Source organism: Protopterus annectens, chromosome 11.part0, assembly GCF_019279795.1.
Source record: "Protopterus annectens isolate FY-2018-M chromosome 11.part0, PAN1.0, whole genome shotgun sequence".
Classification (NCBI taxonomy): Eukaryota; Metazoa; Chordata; order Ceratodontiformes; family Protopteridae; genus Protopterus; species Protopterus annectens.
In genome coordinates, this window is record NC_056745.1 from 308,322,268 (window position 1) to 308,343,482 (window position 21,215).

At 38.1% G+C, this 21,215-nt stretch overlaps 1 protein-coding gene across 1 annotated transcript in view; it reads left to right on the forward strand.

Annotated features, from left to right (window-relative positions):
* Positions 1 to 21,215, forward strand: part of CFAP54 (cilia and flagella associated protein 54) — a 2,749,537-nt gene that overhangs the window by 891,654 nt on the left and 1,836,668 nt on the right. The gene's annotated exons all lie outside the window — the stretch shown is intronic.

Sequence of the window (21,215 nt, forward strand, 5' to 3'; positions counted from 1 at the left end):
GTCTTTCAATTGACAATATTAGGCAAAGACTGGAAGTAAATAAAAGTTATAACACCATAATCAACCAATTGTTATAGCCGATTAAGACAATTACTACTGATGTTAAAATAGACAACTAAGGTATGCAGCCTTATCAACAAATTATCAGCCTGTAGTTTTTGAGAACTAAAATGTTATCAGACGCTTATAGACTAATAACAAGTATCAGATACCAAGATGCACTTCTATATTCAAAATTTTGGGAAGGGAAAGATAACATGATTACTAATGTACAAAAATCTGCTGCAATTGAACTCACTTTGAAATTAACCCCTCTCAAAAAACGAATTTATAACCAAATCATGATTAATAGCAATGCCTATCGCACACCACTCTTTCTAAGTGAAATTAATCCTTCTCACTTTCCTTATTGCTCCACATGCCCAAACATTGTAGCTGACACTCTTCATATTTTTGGAGCTGTAAGAATGTTTATAAATTATGGTGTTCATTAAGAACCAAGTTAGAAAAAAAGGGATACACTAAATCTACCCTGTCATGGGAAATTGCAATTTTACATGTATTCCCCACCTACTATACATACGAAAACAAACACATCATAGTAACATTGTGTGCAATGATGAAATCATACATAGCTCAGCATTGGTTAGATAGAACTAAAATTACATGGGAAGAACTTAAAAGAATGGCTATAAAATACATATTAGCCAGCAAACTAATTACAAGAAGCCAAAAAAAACCCCTATCCTATTATCAGAAATATTGGAAAATGCTTATCGAAATCTTAAGCTAAAATTGGTTTATGAACAAGGGACTACAATATCATTATTACTCTAAGTAGATTAGGAAAATTAAAGAAAATCAATGCTGCAAAACTTGTACCCATATTGAAATTGGTCAGGTCTGGGAAGTGCACATAAAATATACATTTTGAGGTGGCATCAATTGTATATAGTGTATATAATTAGTACAAGATACAATTTAAGTTAAGGAGGCTAGAATGACTTGATGCAACAGTTTTTTTATGTTAGATTCTGTTATGATTAACATCTCAAATTAGTTTTTGTCTTACAGCCTAAATGTGAATAATGTGAATGTTAGTTAATTCTGCATATTGATAACTGAACACTGATGGTATATGTTCTGTATATCTTATTATGCTTATTGTACATTGATATTCTATGTATCTTGTCTTTATATATTTGTTTTATTTTCTTTTTATATTAAAAAAGAGGAAAATGCAATAAAATATATTTGAAAAAAAAGAAATCAAACATTTCACATAAAAGATTAAAACCTGGACTTTATAAAAAATCGATTCCAAATCTCTTTAACTGAAAACATGATCATATAATCCAAAAATAGTGGCATTATAGTTAATCTGTCACTGTGCTTCTCAGTGCTCAACTGTTTCTTCCCTCTGTCTCGCATCAACCAATTGAAAAATGAATCTTGAAACAGGAACCAATGGAACAGTGGTCCTTTCAACAGTAAATAAAGAAATGGGTACAAGATCTAACACCAATAGAAAAGTACCTGTTAGTTACTATATGAGTCCTAAGTGACATATGAATGAAAACCTCACTACATAAAAAATGATTTCAAAATCCTTTGGAATAAAAACATAGGCCCATAGGTTCATAGGTGTGTACTAGAGTAATGGCCCTGGGGCCTATGTAAGCCTAGCCAATAAAAATCCCTAGTATCATGTCAACAGATATTAGTTCCTATTGCCTCTATCTAGCAGGGAAGCCGAGGTGATCACCAGGGTGAATTTTCTATTTCACATCCACTCATCAAGATTTCCTTTGAAGAGGGCAACAGATGAGCTCTGCTTGACATGGATGAGGAGTCTGTTCCAGAACATGGGCAGTCTCTGAGTAAGGAACCTATCCCTCCAGTATGTTCTATTTAATGTGGTAACAAGACTGAGCTCCCTGGAGCATGTGGCATGGCTGGATTGAGTTTTTTTTAGATGCACCATGTCTAGAAGCTCTGGGTCAGACATGGCTTTGTAGGTTAAGCAGAGATCGCCTCTAAGGAGGTAATATGAGACTGAGTATAGCTGGAGTTTTTTTGAGTCTGTCAGTATAGGGCATGTATTTAAGGCCTAGAATCCTCTTGGTGTGGCATTTTTGTGGCATTTCTAGCTGTTGCAGGTGTCTAGTGAGGTACATACCAAAAAGGACATTGTATTCTATAATAGGTCTAATGAGGGACGAGTAGAGAGGGATGATGACCTCTTTCTTCCTAGATGAGAAACGCTTTGTGATGAGATGTGCCACATGAAAGGATTTTCTAACCGGAGTGGTGATGTGGTTGTCAAAGGAGAGGTTGCTATCAACCTGTGTTCCCAGATCTCTTATTACACCTTCTGAGTTAAGTGGAACGCCATTGATGTGGTAATTCATGGGCACAGAGTTTTTCCCAAAGGGAATAATGATGCATTTTTTTGACATTTAGTTTAAGGCTGTTGTTTAGGCAGTAGTCATTGGTGTCAATGAGGCCCCTTTGTAGGATGTCTATGTCATTTGGGGATTCTATAATCGCTCACAGTTTGCAATCATCTGCAAAGTTGGTCAGCCAGAGTCCTTTTGTGTTGGCTTGAACTTCTGAGAAGTAGATGCCAAACAGAAGGGGACCCAGGACAGATCCCTGTGGGACACCACTCGTCACTGGTAGGTAGTCTGATTTGGAGTCTGCAACCTTCACAGTGTGAGTTCTGTCCGTGAGCCAGTTAGCAACCCACCATGTGACATAGGGGTTAATGCCTAGATTAGTGAGTCTATCAATGATTCCAGAGTGGGGAATGGTATCAAAGGCCTTGGCAAGATCGAGATAGGCTGTGTTTACCACATTGCCCTCGTCCACAGCCCTGGTGATGGACTCAAAGAAGTCTACCAAATTGAGCAGGCATGATCTGCCCTTCACAAATCTGAACTGCATGGGGTCCAGAGTTTGGAGGCTTCCTATATCCCTATTTATAAGGTCCATGATGATATGCTCCATAGCCTTGCATATCAGACTAGTCAGGCTAATGGGGCAGTAGTTTCCAGGATCTGTAGTCACTCCCCCTTTGTGGAGTGGGATGACCGTGGCCATTCACCATTCAGTGGGTACAAAGCCTGAAGTGACGCTGTGATTTAACAGGGCACTCAGGTGTGGTGCCAGTTCATTTTGTAGCTTGTGTAGGACGCATCCAGGGATAGTATCAGGTCCCATGGAAGCTGTGTTCTTGGCTTTAGACAGTGCGGTTTTAACCTGATCAGCAGTAATATTAGGAACTTGACACTCCTCTGGAATTGCGATTGGCCCTTTGGGGGGTGAAAGGGGGGTAAAGTTTGCACTGAACCTATCAGCCAGTATAGTGTCAATGTCACAGCTGGCTCAGTATATGTGTTGGTGTTGTGCTGTAGCTCAAAGCAGACCTGAGTGTTGCCCTGAAGATTCTTGATATACTATAGAATGCCTTGTGGTTGTCTTTAGTATTTGCTGCTATTTTGTTTTCATAGCTAGCTTTAGTTAGAGGATTTGATGAGGTATCTCAATTTCTTGATATGGCTAGCTAGGGATTTTTTTCAGTCTTGGGACTTTACCCTTTTCTGCTCAGTTTCTTCCTTCTGTTGTAGAGTTTATTTATGTTAGGGGACCACCAGATTGGCTTCCTTTTTTTGGAGGTAAACATCTTGGTTCTGTTTGGATTGGCTCTAGCCATGCAATTGTGAATGTGTTCATACAGCGCAATGGTGTGTGATTCAGCAGTTGAGCAGCTATTTTCCATCTGCATGGGGATCGTAAAGTTTGCCACCTTTGTTTTTAGGAGCCCAAAGTTTGCTTTGGAGAAGTTTTTTACAGTGGTTTCCTTTATGGTGGGAAAGGGGGAGTGTTGATATCCATGGTGATTAGCTTGTGGTCAGATGTGACTAGGGAGGAGTTAATTTCAGGTGTAGAGCAGCAGTTGCTCATGTTGGTTATGGCCAGATCGAGGATGTTGTTACCCATAGTGGGGGTAAGAACAAGTTGGTCCAGGGCATTGGGAATTTATGAATTCCAGGAATCGGAGAGAAAGTGCATTAGTACTTGAGTAATTTTCCCAGTTTATATAGGGGTAATTAAAGTCCCCCAGTATTAGGGTGTTGGGTTGCACTTTGGTATTTTCCAGGATGATTAGGAATGTAGAGTGGAAGTCTTGGGACATGGTGGGGGACCTATAACAGGTAACCACCAGGATTGCTGTCTTGCCCAGTAATCTACCTGGAGTATCTTCGAAGTGTTGTGTTAGGCTACTAGACTGGAAGTGTGTATATCCTTTATGAATATGGAGACACCGCCACCTTTAGTACTTCGGTCCAGGTTTTGGGGCCTAAAGGTGTGGTATGAATTATAACCTGGTAGTGTGGGGGTGCTCTCTGGAGCCTTGAACCATGTTTCAGTTACTGCACAGACATCGATGCTCTCCATTTTAAAGAGGGTTTCGAGTGAGTGCATTTTGAGATTCAAACTTCTAGCATTGAGTAGCATAACCCTCAGATTCCATTTGGTTGTAGGAGTTATTTTAGTATTTTTGACATCAGGGCTTTGCCTAAAAAAGGCACTATGGGGTGGCAAGCACCTTAGCCAGTATCTGGAATCCCAGGGGTGACAGATGTAGGCCATCTTTGGCAAAGCATTGAGGTCTATTGATCATGTCATCCCAGGCAGACAGATACTGGATCCCCTTAGAATGACACCAGAAATTTAGCCAGTTGTTGAAGTCAATCATTTTCTGCTTGTATTGTGGTATAATTCTGGGTGATGGCAGGATGCTACTCAGGGCTAGGATCATACCTGCCTGAGCTACATTGTCCAAGAGCTCCTCCATGCCTCTTTTCATGTAGTCCAGAGAGGTACATCTCAGGTCATTAATACCAACATGGACAATGACGAGTCATATTTCTACCTGCTGTGGAGTGACCTGAGTCCGTGCGTTATATGGCAGATCCTGGTGCCTGACCGGCAGATAGCTGTAACTTTCTCCTTGTTCCTTGTTCAATCTGGTGAGTGGGACATCAGTTTGCCTTACTATTGAATCCCCTATAACTAGTATTCAGCAACAAAATCCCCACTAGAAGGCAAATGTTGATATAAAATAGTCAGATCACACTAAATATACTAAAAAAGTAACATTTTATTAAAACAGACTTGAGCGCTTTTGCAGTGGCAGACACTGCTTCATCAGACAACAATATAATAAAGTCAGCCACTTATATATAAAAATACAAAATCTCTTGGCCAATCGTAGCTACGAAAATTCCCTCCTATAACATTAATTAAAACATGGGCAATTTGAGACATATATCATTAAAGCAACAAGCACAACAAAAGTGCAAGATATACAGTTAAAAACAACTATATCATGATATAAACCAGAAGGCATATAAAAACATATTTTTTTGCACTTCATAATAAATCATAAGAACATGCATACATAAAAACGGTTTTAAATATAAAAAATGACAACGTTATTTTAACTTTTAAATCTTAACACAGGCTTAAGGGGAACACTAGCATTCAGGGCAAGACCTCTGTGTGACCCTAGCCTTCAGATCCATTGTAGTTCAATTTCCTCTGTTTTATTTACAATGTCTCCCATCCTCACATTCAGACCTACCACATGTAGAACATGGAAAGCAAAAGTATGTTGGATACCTGCTTGGATAGTGTGTTTAAATAGGGCACTACACTCCAAGCCCTTCTTAGTACAATATAAATGATCTCTCATCCTTTCTTTCAAACTTCGGTTTGTTTTTCTGACATAGAATCTGAAACAGATAACACAGTGTGCTACATATACCAAATTCATGGTACTGCAGTCCACCTTGGCCCATATTTGTCACAGGTGACCAGTACCAGGATATTTAAAGTGTCTAGACTCATCCACATATTCACAGTACCACCTCACAAGCACCACACCTCCGAGTACCACCCCAATCAGAGATGGTGTTGGTAAGCAGCCTGGGGTAGCACAACTGCTGCTTCAGATACTTTTTGTTCCTATGTATAAATCTCAGTTTAGGACCTACCACTTTTGATATTTTAACATTCACCTGTAAGATGGACCAATTTTTACAAAAAATATCCGTAGTCATATTCACATCCTGCGTATAGGAAAGCACCACTGGAATCTCATACGGTTAAGTATCATGTACTGTAGGTACTGGCACCTGGTCAGAAAAAAAGGGCCTAGCCTGTCCTTTCCTCTCATTTAACACTTTCTGTCTAGCCTTAATAATTTCAGTCTGACTATACCCTCTGGCTTCAAATGCACTACTGAAGGAATTTAACTCGGCATGAAAATCCTTCTCATCACAGGACAGGCAAGACAATCTCATTGCCTGTCCTGTTACTACATTGGAAAACACATGTACAGGATGCATACTATCCCTATGAAGAAAGGTTGGATGATAACAGTCCTTCCTGTGTACCTGAGTACACCAACTCCCTTCCTTCCTGAATACAGTAACATCCAAATAGTTGATAGACTGAACAGATTTACACATAATAAATCTAAGAAAGTTGTTAGTCTTATTGAGATCATTGAAAAATTCCATTAGTTCATACTCGATACCATGCCAACCAACAAAAAGGTCATTGACAAATCGTTGATAAAACATAATATTAGATTCCCTTCCTTTCAAAGCATGCTGTTGCTCCCACTCAGCCATGACGAGATTGGCATACGAGTTGGCACAACTCATGCCCATCGCCACACCTGATACCTGCTGGTAACATTTCTTTTCAAACATGAACACATTGTTGTCCAACACTAATTCAAGTAGCATGCATAAAAAATCAACATGACTTGGAGAGAATTTACTAGACCTAAGCAAAACCTGTTTAACCATACAAATGCCCTCCTGATTCAGGATACAGGTAAACAGAGAGACAACATCAAGGGTCACCAGTATATCTAAAGTTGACACTGTACTATCAGTAGTGGTCTTATACAAATCACGTAGAAAATGTTCAGTATCTTTAAGGACCATAGGAAATTCCTTAAGTGCTTCAACTGTGAATCCAAAAATATAGAAATTGGTTTGGTGACCCAACTACCACCAGCTACTATCGGTTTAAAAGGAGGATGCACATGATCCTTATGTATCTTAGATAGACCGTGAAGCTGGGGTATTAGGGGTACATCATCTTTGAAATATTCAAACAATTCCTGTGTCATAAGACCCATGCACAAACATTCATTTAAAGAATTCAAAATACTGGTATGTATGCCTGAAACAACATTTACATCAACAATACAATAAGTTGTTGTGTCCTGCAGCATACATGAGATTGTTACATAATAATAATCTGCATCTAGCACAACCACAGGGAATGACAATGTCTCTATTCAGTTGTAAATCCTTAAGTGCCTGTTGTTCAGCCCTAGTTAAATTAGCATCATAGTTATACATATTCATTGTATTAAACTTACTGTACACATCGTTTTCACAAGCTTGTAAAAAAACTTCCACATTATGTGGTAAATTAGGTACAGATGGGTTCAGCTTATGAAACACAGGCTTAGAAAAAATCCTTTCACCACAAAACATTGCTTTCAAAGCTACATTGCATACAAAAAGCCATAATTCTATCAAGCATTCACTTAAGCCTGTTTTGGTAGAAGGTATGAAACCTAAACCCTTCTGCAATAGAGAGCATTCAGCAGGTTTCAGTACATACCGTGAAGCATTCCAAACTAGTCCTGTTTGATTCATTTTCTTGATTGTCCAAGTTTGACCTGTGCCTGGTGGATCCTTCCTTTTCTGCCTGCCCCTCAAGCCTTCGTGGTCTTTAGCCTTTGAAATAATCTTATGCTGCACTACTGGTACGGCTTCAGAAACAACTGTAGCCTTTTCCAAGCCAGAAATCAGAGGTGGTCCTTTGGGAGGAGTAGAAAACACAGTTTTGGTAATTTCTAGAGAAGAGACAGATCCTGGTTGAACCACATTGGTAGAAAGCGTGGTTCCTTCATCGGGATTGGTCACTTCCATAGAAGTTGCAGGCTGATTGGTCAGAGTAGCTGCCGATTGCTCACTTACCCTTGGCCAAGTGAAGACATGCTGATGCTGGAAATCATACACATCCCTGGCTAATTTCTTTTTCTTTTGAGAAATCAGCCTTCTTTCATAAGAGTTGACCTTGTCCACCAGCTCATTCAAATAAAGCTCTGCACTCTCATCACCTGCAACTTTAGACAACTCCCGCTGATTTACTTTGATCTGTTCTCTTAACTCATTCTCAACAGGAAGAAAAAAGCCAATCAACAGTTTAAGATACTAGTTTCAAGGTTAATTTGCTGCCACTGAGCTAGCAAGGTAGGGTAGGTACCACCATAAGTAGGCATATTTAATACCCTTAAACCCCTAGGTATCACAGCCAAGCTCAAACATGCTTCAAAATGGAAGCACTGACATTGAAGGTGCTTAAACTTGTAGATACAATTTTCGATGTTGCGTTTCAGTTCATGTACCTTGCCATCCATCCTATGTGCATCAGTGGGATCAGTAGATAAGTCCAACGGCTCCCCCTGAAGTAACAGGTTTGAGGAAACATTCATAAAGCTGGTTAGCTGATTGCTAAGTACACTTTCACTCAAATGCTTCATATTTCTCTCCATATTTAAGATATTAATCCCATTGCCTTCTGCCATTCTCGTAAACAAGATAAACAGCAAACAGCAAGCAAGAAGTCCCCAAAACAATGAGAATGCAAGTCACAAATATACAGCAACAAAATCCCCTATGCCTTCTGGTTTATATCATGATATAGTTGTTTTTAATTGTATATCTTGTACATTTGTTGTGCTTGTTGCTTTAATGATATATGTCTGATTGTCCATGTTTTAATTAATGTTATAGGAGGGAAGTTTCGTAGCTATGCTTGGCCAAGAGATTTTGTATTTTTATATATAAGTGGCTGACTTTATTATATTGTTGTCTGATGAAGCAGTGTCTACCATTGCAAAAGCGCTCACGTCTGTTTTAATAAACTTTTGTTACCTTTTTAGTATATTTAGTGTGATCTGACTATTTTATATCAACATTTGCCTTCTATTGGGAATTTTGTTGTTGTATACTCGTGACTTGCATTCTTGTTGTTTTGGGGAATTCTTGTTCACCTATAATTCGTGTATTGGGTATACTGTGTTGCCTTAGGAGCTTTTTTGGGTGGTACACTGTTTGTGTGAACTGTGTGTTGCGCAGTTTGTACCATGGTGTGGTGGTTGCATGCATGTCTGCCTCGGAAGTCTCTGATGTTTGGATAGATTTTTAATGAGAGCCTCCGCAAAGGTGGGTGTGTGTTTTGTGTTTCTATGTGAGAATTGTGTTGGTGTATGTTTTGGAGGACTATGTGTTTCATATGGTGTGGTGCAGGTGTTGACTTCTCCTCTTGGCTGGCAAGTCCACTTGTGGCATGAGAGTGCTTTGCTTCCAGCTTGGATATATAGGTGCATCTCTCACAAGTCTGGTTATTGGGAGGTAGGAGGAGAGGGTTGTCATGTACATGAGGCAGTTGCTGCATTGCCTCGGGATGCCCAGGTTCACCAGGGTACCAGGAGTGAGCACAGGGAACTGACCTTTAGACATCCCTGGATGTGTGTTAATTTAATAGTACTGAAGTTGTTTAGTGCTGGTAGCAATTAAAATGCTCCAGTAAATGCTATGAGAACTTTGAGCAAGTGCTAGACTTTGATACTCAAGTTGAGTGCTAACGGATGTTAGACTGGCAAGATTTAGGGAAAAATTTGAATATTAGACTTTCTGGCACCAGAAATAGATTAACCCTAGCTTAGAGGCACTGCACAGTGAGCAAAACCATGATTGTTAAGACAGAAAGTTAAAAGGGATAGAAATGCTGCCCAAACGGCCAATAAGCTAACATAGTCATTTAGGCAAAAAAAAATGCATAACAATACGCTTAATTTGCCACAATACTTCATACTGCTCAACTGAGTCTTCCCTCAGCCCCTGTTAGCCAGTTCTAAAATAAGAACCAATAGAGCAGTAGTCCTTTCGTTGACAAATTGAATCACAATACAAAATCTAACACCAATAGAAAAATACCTGTTTCTTACTATTGGAATCAAACAATTGACATAAGATGTAAAACCTGAACTGTATAAGAAATAGGTTTCAAAACATTTGTAATGGAAACATGATCATTTAAACCATGGCAAACTGTGGCATTAAGCTTGATCTGCGACATTACTTCACGCTCATCAATTACGTCTTCCCGTTGTCCACCCCCTGGACTTTTTGTTATTCTACCAAGCCCAAAAATAGCAAATTTGTGATCAGGGTTTTCTGATATGTATTTAGATAAGGAATTTTTTGTATTTTTCTTCTTTATATCCTGTGTGCGTCAATATATCCAGTCTTTAAATCTCCTTTTAGTTTTTCCCACATAGAACCTGCTACATTTTTGATGTGCGGCTAGGTATATAACCCCAATTAAATTACAAGTACAATGGAATGCTGTTCTAACCTTGGCTTTTTTCACCATAATAACCTTTTTCTGTAGAGTAAATTAACACATTGTAGTAAAAACACATTTGAAGGTACCATGCATTTTATTACTAACTACATGGTCAGTACCCTCCGCTGTTTCCAAATAGTTTTTCAATGACTTTCCTTAATGCTTGGTCTTTTTGGATCACTTGATCAGACTTTCTAAATCATTGCTTAGACTCCTCCCTTATCCTCACCTGCTGTACCTAACTTTTTGTTATCAACAAAGAAGAGATTGAGACTTCCAAGATGGTTGCACATTTAGTAACAGCTCATTTCTAGCTCTCCCAGTGTGAAAAAAGAAACTCAGCAGAGAATGTCAATAGACTTGTGTTAATGGATACATTTCAGTAACTGGCTAGTAAGTGCACTGCCTGGATATCAGGAATAAAGAAATGCAGATAACCTGGAAAAAATCAGCTACAAAAAGTGAGGAAGAAACACTGACTGGGGAAAGTTCTGCAGCTGTTCAGCAAAAAGCAATCCAACCTTCAGACATGACTTCCAGTAACCTACAGGAAGATGTAAGACAACTGCATGCAAACCTTCTTGAAATAAACAAAACACTGATGAAGTATGTCAGCACAAACAACAAAAGATTGGAAAAAAATGGAAGAAGCTTTAAACAGATATTCAGATAGCATGATAAAGCTGCAAAAATCAGAGGTCAAAATGAAGAAAAGGCTAGCTGAATATGAGACTGCTCAGGAAGAGATGTTTCAAAAAGTAATAGAATTAGAGGACAGAGCACACAGGGAAAACCTGAGATTTTCAGCTATACCAGAGAAGCTGGAACTGCGGTGGTGGTGCTACGGTAGCGTTGTCACCTCACAGTAAGATGTTGTACTGTTCGATTCTCAGCTAGAGCGTCTTCTGTGTAGAGACGTGCGTGAATGGGCATACCTTCATTGATGGTTGTGCGTTAGGGCTTGCAACTTGGCAAGTAAAAATCTACTGCCAGTCATTAGCAGACCGGAGTTCCGTTGTGGTGACCCCTAACCGGAAAAAGCCGAAAGAAACAACAGCCAGAGAAGCTGGAAGGAACAGACTGCATTAATTTTATGAAAGCACTAATAAGCAACTGGACTGGTATTCCACAGCAGGAGTTGTTAGTTGAAAGGGACATCATGTGTATGCTCCAAACATTTCTATAAGAAAGGAACCTAGACCTTTAATAGCAAAGATGCAATTCTACCAGCAGATGGAGTAGATTCTGACAAAACTGTGGCAGAAGAATAAACTACTAAATGTGGGTGACAGCAGAATGTTTGTGGAGAATGATTATTCATTGTACACCAGACAAAAAAGGAGGAAAACTTATTCCACTATTCAGGGAATTTTGAGATGCTGGTGTGAGATTCAAGCTGCTGTATCCAGCTTTCTTCAAGGTAGTTTTCCCTGGAGGGACAAAATCATTTTTATGAAGTACATGCTAAGGAAGAAATACAAAAAGTTTGTCCAACAAAAGGTAAGCTGTGAAACAGAAGGAGATTCTACTTGTTTTTCTGGTAATAAGGACCACAGATGAACTGTACCTGTGAAACCTTTTCAAGTTTTTCAACAGGAATTGTTGGAAAGAAGGAAGGGAGCATGAGAGGTGACTAGAAGAATCAAGAGTACATTAGAGATGCAGCAGAAACAGATTTTCAGAGATGAACAGTAATAAAACCACTAACTTAATGTGGGATTACAATGCAACAATTATATTTGAGAAATGATAGAACAAGAAACTCTGGAAATATTAGACTTTTTCAAAATGTGTTGGACTTGTTGGGGATACTAAAGCATATGCCCTACTTCATGTAATTAATGTTCTGAAAAGTGCTTTGGGGAGGGAAAAGGGAGGGAGAAAGCTAACTGTAAGAAAATATTTTTTTCTTAAATAGTACTAGTTTTATGGCATGTGATTACATGGTATAAAGTACATTTTTTCAGTTATTTTAAGTGTAATGGGGAATGTAAACAAGTGCTGCTGTTCTTCTTTTCTTTTTAGTTTTTTTTCTTTTTCCCTTCTTTCATTCTTCTTGTTCAGTTTTAAGAAATGCAAGCACCCCAATGTGCAAAAAAAGCCTGGTTAAAAAAGCATGGTAAAAGAAAAAGATAATGTGCTTTTTCTCATTCTTGGATGGGGGAATGACTGGATTAAAGATCTTTGATTTAGTAGCAAGTTTTAAGTGAGAGCAAGTAAATGAAAAAGAACACTGAATATTACGTGGCTTTTTTCTAGCAAATATATGCATGCTCAGTAACAATTCTGCAGCTGGTTTTCATGTTTCCATGGAAACAGTCTGATAAAGAGAAACATGCTGCCTGGTACTCATGTCTTCATGGAGACAATCTGATATAGAGAAATTGGTTACAGTCTTGTGGAGAGGGATTGGCTAGGGATAAAAAAAAAGAAAAGAAAAATTAGCTATGAGATAATGTTCTCTGAAGGCATTCAAGGATTTTCCCATGGTAGATAATGTTCTCTGAAAACATTCAAGGGCTTTCCTAAGGTAGTTAAGGTTCTCTGAAAGCATTCAGGGGTTTTCCCAGCTGGGAGAGCTATAAATATAAGACAAAACAAATCAGCACTTAGTAGAAGCACAGGCTGCAACATGTGTCTTAATCATGGATAACCTTTACTTTTAGGTTAACTCAAGTCTCTGAGTGTGGCTGTCAGTTTGGGACAGTTTGTTCCTCTTAGGAGGGTAAAACTTCAATATTTGAAGGTATACATACTTTTGTGGGTTAGTATTAAATTATTAGGTTTTTAAGAGGTATTTTTAGGGCTTTCAGTAAAACAAAAAGTCTTATAACATGGGACATTGGGTCAAATGGATACGACAAGAAACAACTGTGTAAAAGTTCAACCTGTATATAACACAAAATTTGGAACTACATATTTAACAAAAAAGGTGTTATAGATAAAAGGTGGGAATGATAACTTTTAATACAATGATACTTTCTGTAGTGTCTTTAAATGTAGGTGGCCTCACTGACAAATATAAAAAAGAAAGAGTAGTTAACTATATTAAAAATGTCAAGTGCAAATAGCTATGTTTACAGGAGAAATGTTTAGAAAGAAATGAACATGTGAATTTGATAAAGAAAGGTTTTCGGGATGGTTATTCAGTGGAATATCTGGGACAAAGGAAAAGAGGAGTACTTATTTTAATTGCATGAGGACCTCCAGTAATGATAGAAGAAGATAAAATGATAATAATGGCAGATTTGTAGTGCTAAGGAGCTACTGACAAGAGAAGAGGATTACACTGACATGCATTTGCATTCCAGCTAAAACTGCCATAATGGATCTTAAGAAAATTCTGGGAGAAATAATCAGTTTTCAGGAAGGAATATTACTTACAGGCAGGCACTGAAATTTGATTTGCAGCAGTGAAGATGTGCCTCGGGGGCCTAGAAGGGAAAATATAACAAAGGAGGGTAGATTTTTGAAGAAAGTTATGAAAATATTTGGAATTAAAGATGTGAATTCAGTAAAAGGAGTTCAGAATGAATTTGCATATTATTCCCCGTGATATAAAAACTGGGCTAGGCTAAATAGAATTTACATTTCAGAGGAACATGTGCAATTAATTGCAGGTCTTGATACTCAGCTAATAACTATTTCAGATCATACACCAATGATAGCTAAAATAAAAGCATAGGGTAATGAAATAAAAATGAGACATTGATACTTCCCCACCTATCTGTTGAAGAGAAGAATTTAAGGAATGGGTAGTGGAGATTATTCCGTAGCTGTTAGAGAAGATAGAAATTTCTTCTAAAAATATAGTTAAAGAGTGGGATAAAATTAAGGTGGAGTTTAAAAATAGGGTGAGAGTAAAAGAAAGGGAGCTATGGTTAAGAAGTAACAAGAATTATTTAAAGGGACTGACAAATGTTAAAGTATTGCAGAATAGGGGAAATATCACAGAACAAGAAGAGGTTCAACTGCAGAATGCTAGACAGAAAATAAGGGATTACCTTGACAATATGCACAAGTTTAGAAAGACTGCTGCTAAGTGATTTTTTTTTTATAATAACACTAGAGCACAAAAACTTTTAGCACAACGTCTCAGGCAACAGAAAGTAGGAAGGGAGTGTCACCAAACTTAGGGAGCCTAAAACAAAGAAAGTAACCAGAGATCCTGTAGAGATATTAGAAATATTTCAGAAATTCTATGACAGTGTCTATAAAGCAGAGAGATATGAAAATCAAGAAAAGCTACAAAAGGAAATGTTTATGGAAGAATGAAATATGCCAAGGTTAGAGGTAGATAAGGCTCAATTACTAATGGTTAGGATAGGAGGAGATGAGTCACAAATTGTGATGTATAACCAATCTACAGGAAAGTCCCAGGGAATAGATGGTATTCCTGTGGAAGTTTGGAAGCTAGGAGGAAAAAAACTGATAAAGATCTGGAATGTTTTGTTTAACAATATCTTAAGAGGAGGAGAAGTACAACTGTCCTGGAAGAAAACAGTGGTAGCTGTAATACCTAAAGAGGGTAAGGATCCATCAGTTCCAGCTTCATACGGACTCATTTCAATACTAAACCATGATTATAAAGTGTTCATGTCTATCATGGTTAAAAGAATGGCAAAAGTAATGCCAAAGCTGATAGATATGGCTCAATGTGGTTTTGTAGAGGGGAGGCAAACATTTGACTATATTAACAGAACACTGATGATCCAGAGGGAAGCAGAATGTAAGAAAATACCATGATTGTTGGTGGATCTTGAAGCAGAGAAAGCATTTGACAGAGTAAGCTGGGACTTTATGAGCAGGGCAATGGAAGCGTTTGCATTTCCTGATATACAAGAGATTGGAGGTGAAAATTAAAGTGGGTGGGTCCTCTCTGACAATTTCTGCTTGAGCAGAGTATCCAGGCAGGAGTGTCATCTTTCCCTTTATTATTTGAATTATATTTAGAACCATTGGTAAAGAAAATAAGGGACTCAGAAATTCTAGGATATAATTGGTATGGTAGTCAAGAAAAGCTGGCTTTATTTGCAGATGATATTTTATACCTGACAAAACCAGAAAGAGACATTATAGTGTTGTGAAACATTTTGAGACAGTTTCAAATCTTTTCAGGATACAAAATTAATGAAGTTAAAACAAAGGCAATAGCAGAAAATTATGTGCCCACACACAGGTTGGTTCAGGAATATTTATATTTATGGAGACATGATAAAATGAAGTATTTAGCAGGATGGATTAAAAATGATTCTAGTGTGGAAGCTAAGGATATGTTGGGAAGAGACTAAACAAAAGATAATACAAAAACTGAGAAAGTGGAAGCTTTGTTATATGGATATGGATAGTAAGATTCAAGCCATTACAATGTTTTAGTCCCGTTAGTCTTGTACATAGGTCAAGCATATTTTTATCAGTCGGAGGAGAAATTGTGAATAGCAATTAATGAAGAGTTGAAGGACTTTATCTGGAAGGGGAAGACAGCAAGAGTGAAGTGGGATAAGCTGATTCTTCCAGTAGAACAGGGTGCATTGGGATTACCCAATTGGAAGGGTATTTCAGAGCTACACAGTTAAGACTCCTATACATAGCACAAGCAGAAAACTACAATTCATAGAGGGATAGGGATGACTACAATTAGAGATTTAGAAAGTAGGCAAGAGAGGGCTGGAGTTTATTGGAGTAAACTGGCAAAGGAACCCAGGTAATGAGAGCAAATAACTAGAGAGGGAAAGATGATAGAATGGGATGACGCCAAGAATTTATTTGGACTGCAGGTTAGAGATTGCCTTCCCTATCAGGGATTGATATAACAGTATAGGCAAACAGAAAGAAAAAGGGGGTCCTAAATGAAAGACCAGCACTGGTAGAGGTTTTAGTAGAAGCTAGAAGTGATGCTGCCATTAAAAAAGGAATAATTAGTAGAGCATATAAAATATTGCATGATAATTATAAGAACCAACCATAGGAGGTTAGAAAGGATTGGGAAGAGAGATTGGATAAGCAATTCACAAAGAAACAATGAGAGGATATATATATATATATATATATATATATATGTATATATATATATATATATATATATATATATATATATATATGTGTGTGTGTGTGTGTGTGTGTGTGTGTGTGTCTCCGTCTCCCAAATATTCAACAAAATCTAGCAGAGTTAGGATTTTTTGCTTGGAAATGTTTACTTGAACATTTCTATTCCCCAAGTAGACTCCAGAGAAATTTTCCTCAGGCAGACAACAAATGTTGGAGGTGTGACAGGGAAGAAAGAGGTAATTGGGAACATATTTGCTGGGACTGTGGTGAATTGGCGGACTTTGAGGATTCCCTGTGGGATGCACTGTCAGAGATGCTGGGTGGGCAGATTGGTCTGACAAGGGAGATGATTTCTCTGAGCTTTGATACAGAATCAGAATTGCCTAGACATGCTAAGGCCTTGCTGTGTCTAATAATGGTGGCTGCCAAAAAAGCAATTACTAAAAAATGGAAATCAAAACCTAAACCAACTAAACTAGAAGTAGTGAATATAGTAACAGAGATACAACAACTGGAATTGAGATCTTTAGAAAAGGGTAGGAGTAAACTACATAGGAAAAAATGAGAACTGTGGGAACAATACATACATGGGAAGAATTAGTTTAAAAGGAGTCAGGATTTAAATGAGCTATGTTAATGTTTGAAAAAGTCTGGGTAGTGATGTATAATGTTTGCATCTGGGAGTGTGTTAGAATGGTTTGTGATGTAAAATGCTTACAACTAGGGTTGTGTCAGTGTGGTTTGTTTCCATTTGTATAAATGTATGATTGCCTATGTAGTAAGTGATGGTTTAATAAAGATGTTTCTTGTTTAAAAAATAAGGTGACAATTGAATAATTTATGTAATGTTGCTTAGGTTATATGAAATATGGCAATATATGTGAAGTATAATGTTTGTTGTGTTAATTATAGTGTGAATACTTTTATATGAATGTAAATATGCCTATTTCACAAGTGATAATTCAATAAAGATGTTTGAAAAAAAAAAACAGAGAGGAGACTGATTCTGCTCTAATTTCCTTCAGATATTTATCTGAAATGAATACAATGAAACTACTAGATGCGGGACTGATCACTATGATACTCATTCTGCCAGTTTCCTTATTCCCTTCTCACAACAGACCACTGTGTTCTATCATTTAGCCATGCAGCATTCCTTAATCTTGCTGGGAATCCAACCTCTACAGTATTCCTGAAATACACATGTGCAGGACTTAGTCAAAGGCTTTGGTGAAATCCAGGTAGATCACATCTACTGGCACTTTGTTGTCAGTTTCTGTTATAAAATTGGGTTAACTTGAATAACAGCTTTTTCTGACTATGGGCACATGTTAATTGTTGACCTGGAGGTCATTGTCTTATAGGAAAGCAACCAGTAATTCCCTCAGAAGTCTGTCTGTAACTTTTTATTCCAGCATTATGGTAAGAGACCAGTAGTTCACTGAAGTTGTTCTACTTTCTACCATTGTGCAAGGGTACCATACTTAATGTCTTCCAGCCCTTTGGCACTTCTGCAGTGGCCAGGAATATGCTTTAAATGTCTATCAGAAGAAAACCAGCACTCTAATACCTAAAGTCCTAAATTTATGAAGACCTTGGATTGCAAGCCATATGGTTCCATATGCTTTGTCCTCCCTTAAGGAAGCCATTTCTCCCCCAACCTCCCATATCTCTTTCCTAGTGCCTGTCCAGTGCTTTTCGTACTGTGCTCTTCCTGTGTCTCAGCATAATGCCTTCACCTTATTTTCCTTTCTAAAGACTGAAGCAAATTATTCTTTCAGTACCTCTGTTTTATTCCAGCCTTCAATGACCTCCCATCTTTGTTCAGCCTGACCATGTTTGTTCCTCCCTTCATTTATTTTGCTATATACTTAAAGAAAATTTTTGTTCTCCTTCTTAATTCCTGTCATCTCCCTTTCAGCTTGTGCCTTTGCTGTACTCACTTCCTTTGTTACCTTCCAGCTTGACTCCTTGTGGTTTGCCTCCTTCACCTTTATTTTCTCTGCCTTCCACCATTTGCCTCTCTTTTGTGTGTAAATGCACTTTCCTGTTCCTCTTGTTGCATCTTCTTCAGATCCTTGTCCGTAGCTCTTCAGCACTGCATCCCTTACCAATTCCCATATCTTGTTTACTCCTTCAGTTTTATTTATTTTTTGTTCTGTCCTCCATTTTGTCAATCTCCTCTGTTGTCATGTCTGGTGGAAGAAATACTGTATTAATCCACCAAATTTTCCCATTCTTCTGCCTTAAATTCCAAGGTGCTTAGCTTAAGTTCTTATCCTGCCTATTCTGTTACCCATTTCATGGTGATGTGTGCCTTCACTTCTGTGATATCACATGTAATGCCTACTACCCATAATGGAAATTGCTGCTACATCTCCAAGCCTCCCCTATCTGATATTCATGAAGAACCTATATCCATCCATACACTTCCATATCCTACTGTCTATTGTCACTGCCTCATATTTCTCTGATTTTAGCAGTATCCATATTTTCCTTTGTATTACTGCATGCAACTATGGGTCTTTCTAAACAGGTTGCTTGTATTGTGCTGTTATAGTACCCAACATTGGTTAACTTTGTTTATTTATCTATTTCTTTGTCCCCCCACCTTTTCTTCTGCCTATCTACCCACTCTCATATCCCCTTTTCATCTTAGTTTGAAAATACTGTCACTGAGATGTATCTTTATACTTAGCTCTGAACACAATTCTCCTTTCTGGACTAAGGATGGATCTAGGCCTGGGCATAGAAATTGTCTCTCTGATGGGACTCTTTCCTTCCTTCCTACTACTAGTCCCAAGACCTCTTTCCCTGTCTACTGTCACAGCCATTTGTTATATTCCATAATCCTGTCATTTCATAATGCACTGGCTGCTGGCACAGGTGACACTTCTGGAAAAGCACCTCCCCACTCCCATCTTGGTAGCTGTTAAATGGGCAAAATGGACTGATCCCAAAGGAACCATTGCAGCCACAGCATGAGCAAATGGTTGATAAGGTAATACAAGGCTATTAGTATTGCTTTATATATTGTTTTTTTCAGACTGAAGATCTTTAGGAATGTAAACCAGCTTAGACGATGGGTATAATGTACATCAGTACCCTGACTGGAGAACAAGTGTTCTCCAGCAAGGAATTAATGTACAAATAATGCCTGCTGAGAAGAACGAGTCCACCACTTCATGGCAGCATATCAAGTCGCCATGGAGCTCGGACTGAGAAAATGGAACAAATGCCATTATTTTACGCTTGCTAAATAGAGCTTCTGCTGTTTAGCGAGTATAAAATAACAGTAAAATAATAATAAAAAAAATGTGTGTGTGTGTATGTGTTTGCGTGTGAAAATGTGTGTGTGTGTGTGTGTGAGAGAGAGAGATTGGTTGAGCTACTATTACAGCCGAGTGCGCCTCCAGGCATTTCTGCAATTACCACCTACTGCATCTCTAGGAGTCAAATATTGCTTGCTCATATTTGCATTAATAATTCCAAAACCATGCTACATACAAAGTATCAGAATATTTTATCTTGAAGCATACCTGATGGCAAACACAGTTGTACTGATATTTGACCTCTGTCGTTGAATATTTGTTAGAACTGTTAGGTGATAACTTCATTTTTTAAAGGTTCAAGCCACACCCATTGGGAGTTAAAGGTAGACACTGAAAAGAGCTGTATGGGAGAGAATGAGCTAAGCATTGCTTTTGCTGTTTAGCAAGTGTAAACTAAAATAAAAATGTGTGTATGTGTCAGTGTGTGAAAGTGTATGACTGTATGAGTGTGAGTGAGAGATTGGTTAAGTTACTATATTACACTGGCTAAGCAGCTCTTTTTCTGTTTAGTGAGTGTAAAATAAAAAGCGCCTATGCGTGCGTGCGTGTGTGCGTGCGTGTGTGTGTGTGTGTGTGTGTGTGTGTGTGTGTGTGTGTGTGCGAGAGAGCGTGAGTGAGATGAGAGAGATAATCGTGTTTATGTTGCTGTCTGCATGTGTGTGAATGCATGCATGAAAGCAGCGAGGGACTGTGTGTGTGTGTGTGTGTGTGTGTGTGTGTGTGTGTGTGTCAGAGAGAGAGAAAGAGAGATAGAGAGAGAGCGTGTGTGTGAAAGCGATTGAACGATCCCTGGTAGTTTGTGTATGAGAGAGACAGTGAAGAGAGAGAATGATCCCTGGCAGCAGCAACAGTTTTAAATACCTCTTAACCTCTTACATACTTGTCAACCTCTTAGCACAAGAAATCTGGACAAAGCCTAACATAATTGGGAGGGGGGATGCTAAGAAACAGGGACACGTTCTAAATATTGCTCATAAACTTTGAAACTAGAAGAACAGGATTTGTGTTAGCATGTATTTTCTGAAGAGTATGAAATCTGAAACTCAAATGCATGTTATTATCTGAATGAAATAAAACTTTGAAACTCAAATGTATGTAATTATTTAGTAACATCTGTCTCCAATGACTGGCAATAAACCAAACATTTTAGGAGTAAGGGACCAAACATACAAATTAAATATCTGGATTTTTAAAGTGTTACATTCTGGATGTAAAATGCTTCTTCCAACACCATTAACCTATACTACAGTAACTATGAAACATTAGGCAGAGGAACTATTTTACATCAAAAATATATTAAAAAAATATAGTATTTAAAAAATA